Genomic DNA, 4,607 nt, shown 5'->3' on the forward strand with positions numbered 1-4,607 from the left:
TTTCTCAATTTTGAAAAGAAAATGATATAAAGCTGGAGGCGTGCAGTTTAAAGCCAAGATCTGTGAAAAAAGCAGTTTTAATGCAAGAAAGAATGATGTTCTTTTCACCAGTACCGTTCCGTATATTAGCGTTATTAGAAAAGTAAAGCACGAACTGAAAGAAGGGAGATATTCTATCACAATGTTTAGGGTACAGGCAAATTGAGTAACTACCCTTTATTACTCCATCAGATCATCTACTTTGGAGGTGTAATCAGAGTCCAATTAGATGTTTTATCTTTAGTATTATACTACAACTTTTAAACGTTTGTTTAGTTGTACTCACAGTGCTATATTTTGATTTTTATATGCTTTTGCAGACAATTGTTAAATATATCTTATTTTATGCCAAATATTTTTTTTCAGTAGTAAGAAACTTCAAAATAGATAAAATTGAGCTAAAACTAGAAATGAAAATTTTGTTGTTTTACATGATCATAAGGATCTTTTATGACTGCCTGTGTACGACAGTTTTTTCCCGAACCCGAGGGACAACCTGGGATGGAAAACCGAGGCTAAGGAATTTGCAAGTTCATAAAGAATAATGGTCATTCCTTTAATGATATTGTCATTTTGTCAATTAAGGGGGAAGAATTCCCAGTTTAAATAGTTTTATCTTTTAAAATGATGAAGAAAAGGGAGAAAAACGAATAATGATGTAAGACTGCTATTTTAGAGAACAAAATCTATAAGGTATCCTTACTTAACTGACGCTATTTTTATGTTCTGATGTTCGCATCCAGAGATCCGACACATAACATCTCTGAAGCTAAATTGTTTTAGCTATAACAACATAATTTATATTATGCGTATGGCTAAAGTTATAAAACCCTATATTTATCTAAGCATTCCATCCAAATGTAGTATACCAAAACGGACATTGCCAAATACACGCAAATGTTCGTACTAACAGACAAAAATATTGGTTGCCAAATGGGCTAGATTTCAGAAACTCTGTCTTATCTATTCCATTCGGAAACCTATGGAGTTTTTCATCCACCAATTAAAATGTATAAGTTTTAATCAGCTGATAAATGACCTTCACACAAGACAGGAAGAAAATGGAAGCAGGAAAACACACTCAGTTAAAGCAAGGCATAAAAGGTAAGGGAGATAACCGTGTTATAGTAGATATTTATTACTGACATGGTTACTCCCCCGCTAAACAAAATAAAAGTGAATAAACATACATATGACACATGCATAAAAAGAGATAGGAGTACAAACAAATAAATACATATTAATAAAAATTAGTAGTTGAAGTCGGTTATTATGTATGACAAAACCTATAGTTCCCTCAGTAAAAGTACTTGTGTTCCAAACTACCGAAAGAAAAGTTTAGAATGGAAAAAAGGGCCTGAGAGGGTCATACACAATACCACATCCGCATCTGCCATCTATCATATTATCAAAAATATTAAGAGCAATCGGTTAGTTTGAAAAATGATATAATCTATGAACTAGCTGCTGTAAAAATGTAAAACATATTATAATAATTTAATAATCAATACTCGGTTAAAAATGAAGACTTGTTGTAAAACTTTGGTTTAAATTTAACTTCGCCTGGTTTCGCAAGATGTATGGCCAGTCCACACGCACTGGAACTCAACCAGGCGAGGGAAAAAGAGTTGAAAAAATGAAATGAAAAAAATATATAACAATAAACAAGCAGTTTGATGATGAGCGAAGAGTTGATCATAAAGAGAAAACTAAGCACATACTGGTTAAAAACACGAAAGCACGGAAAAAACAACATAAGTGGTAAAACAAAACAAAGATATAGCTGAAAGTGCAACTAAACATAGCACACAAATAAATAAGGCAACATAAAAAAGCCAAGAAGCGAAGAAAATAATAAAAGCAGCTATGTGTACATGGCGCATTTACATTTGGGTCCTGTCCAGGTGCGAATCAGCCTGACAAACACTTTTTATTTCTGTGCAGTCCTGATGTCATTTGGCAGGCTGTTCCACATCCGAACGACCTCAAACCTAAGAGTTCTTGCCATACCTGACTGTCTTTACTGTTGGAATGTCTAATGTGCTTAGTCTTTTTTTAAGTTTTAGTTCAACCCCTAGTTTCCTTTATATAGGTTACTGACCGTTCCAATGCGGTGCCCCTATTTTCAACATGTTTTAGTATGTCTCATATTTTGTGTTGCATATTGTCTTCTTTGTTGTTGGTGTTTCTTTCCTCTTTCTCCTCACTGCCCCCATCGCCCCCTTCCATCCCTTGCCATTGCATTTGCGCTCACTTGCATTTGCACGCACTCTCCTATTACTATGAGTAAGTAATCGTGCCCACCATAATTTTGGCCGCTTGCCGTCCGTAGGCGGTGCCCGACTGTTGTTTTTCCCTGTTTGTTTGTGTGTGCCCCACAATGTTGTTTTTTTCTTACTTTTGTGTATGTTAGTTGTGTGTGTGTGTGTGTGTGTGTGTGTGTGTGTGAGAGTGTGTGTGTGTGTGTGTGTGTGTGTCTTTTGTACGTGGATGTCTGCACTGCTGTGGTTTACGTTGTAGGGTTACTGCGTTTAAGGGATGTATTCCCTTTTGAATATTTCCCCTTGCTCCACTTTCCCCTAGCATCCGTCAGTTATATCTAACCCTTAACCCTTCCCGCCCTTTTCCCTGTATTTTGCATATGATTAAAATATACTTGTTGGTTTTTGAAGCAACCCGTCTACAATATTTTTCCGTTACAGCATCTTTTGTTGTGGGCCTACTTTGCGATGCATGGCTCTATGGCTGTGTTTTGGGTGCTCTGTGCTTCCGGGAGAAAATCTTTTATCTTTCATATCTGAAATTATATGAAGATTGACTAAGGATCTTATATATTCTGGTGAGAAGTTGTTTATCATTTTGTAAGTTTCAGTAGCAGTTGTTCTTATTCTGCTTAGACGAAGAGTAGATACTTTTTACTTTGTTTAGTAAGGTTTCATAAGATGATTCATAGTCGTTATACACAATTCTTAAACCACGATACTGTAATTTATTTTCAAGCTTTCCGGTATTTGATTTACTACAGAAGTGTCACACAAGCGGACAGCAGTTGAAGTTGGACCGGATGAAGGATTTACAAATGACCAATCTTGTTTGAATATTTAGGAATCTACTTAATCTTTGAAGGACATTTAACGTTTTGCTACCTTGCGACATATATTGGTGACCTGGCTGTCTAGGGAGTCTAGGGTAACACTAAGTAGCTTAACCTCGTCTTCACATGTGATTTCGTTATTATTTAAGTTAAAAGATTCGACTTCGTTATTTGACTTGTTGCCTATGCGTATTGCTTAACGGTATCGGATAGGGTTAATGGGGTGCACAACATCTGTTATTAGCGCATAACTAGTTATTTTTTTACAATAATCTAACATCAAGTTACAACACTTGAAAGCAAAACATGTTTGGGAGAAATCTATCTTTAACGGTTCTCCTGTGCTTGTTCTTTCCTGAACATCCGGAATAGTCCGTGCGTTGGAAAAATCGAGCACTACTTTACCCTGCAAACTCCTACGCAGTGATCTCTCTTGCCGCTTCACTGCCAACATATCATTCACGTGACCATTTTTGATCACGTGATGATCGGTATAAAAATAAACATATATATATATTAATATAATATACCAAATTTTTACCATACCCAAGTGGTAGATTAACAATAACATTTTGGCCAGCAAGAAAATATTCAAAAGCCTCTATCTGTTTCGGCTTGAGGTCAATGGCAGCATTATAATCGTGAACGGCGTCAAAGATTAACTTCGACATACTCGTTTGCTTACTTTCAGTTTCGTTTCAGGATACTAATCGGTCGTGTAAATAAATATCCATTTTCATTCAGAATCGTTATTTTTTTCTATTTTGGAACATCTGCCTATGCTGAAAGAAGAGTAAACTTCAAACACATTAGGGAAAAATAACTAAATAATTATATAAATACAAACAGTCCACATAAGCTGAATTTTAGATACAAAAATTGTGTTGGCAGTGATCAATGAGCGAAGCGGCAAGGCAAGGGAGATCACCGCGTAGGAGTTTGTTTACACTGTGCTAAGTGCCGTATGTTTATGCATATATCCAATAGCTGTTTTTATATAGGTTTTATGTTTATATATATATATATATATGTAAATGAACGTTTTTATACACGAGATAAATGTATTACCTACAGCAAATCAAAATCTTATTTTCGTTTCTTCTGCTCTGGAGCTTGCAATTTATGCTCGTATGTGAATCACTAATGCTTACGCCTGTTTTCAGATGTGGTTGGACATTATTAGACTGAAATTAAATGAAAGTGATAATTATGTCAATGGTTGGACTAGGAACTACTCGAATAACCTTGTCTTTCCCCGCGTGGTAGGCAAGAACAAAATAAATAATGTCTTTCACTTGTGAACAGTTATATTAGCGCTTATTACATACCTAAATTTATTTTCCATTGACTTTCAATGGACCGCGATCGTGCATTATTTTTTTATATTGACGTGGAGCGCTTTCATATCGGACGTGGAATGTTTTCTTAACGTTGTAACGGAAAGAATCACGTGACGTCAATGGCGTCCACGCGC

This window comes from Mercenaria mercenaria, chromosome 5 (assembly GCF_021730395.1).
Source record: "Mercenaria mercenaria strain notata chromosome 5, MADL_Memer_1, whole genome shotgun sequence".
Taxonomy (NCBI): domain Eukaryota; kingdom Metazoa; phylum Mollusca; class Bivalvia; order Venerida; family Veneridae; genus Mercenaria; species Mercenaria mercenaria.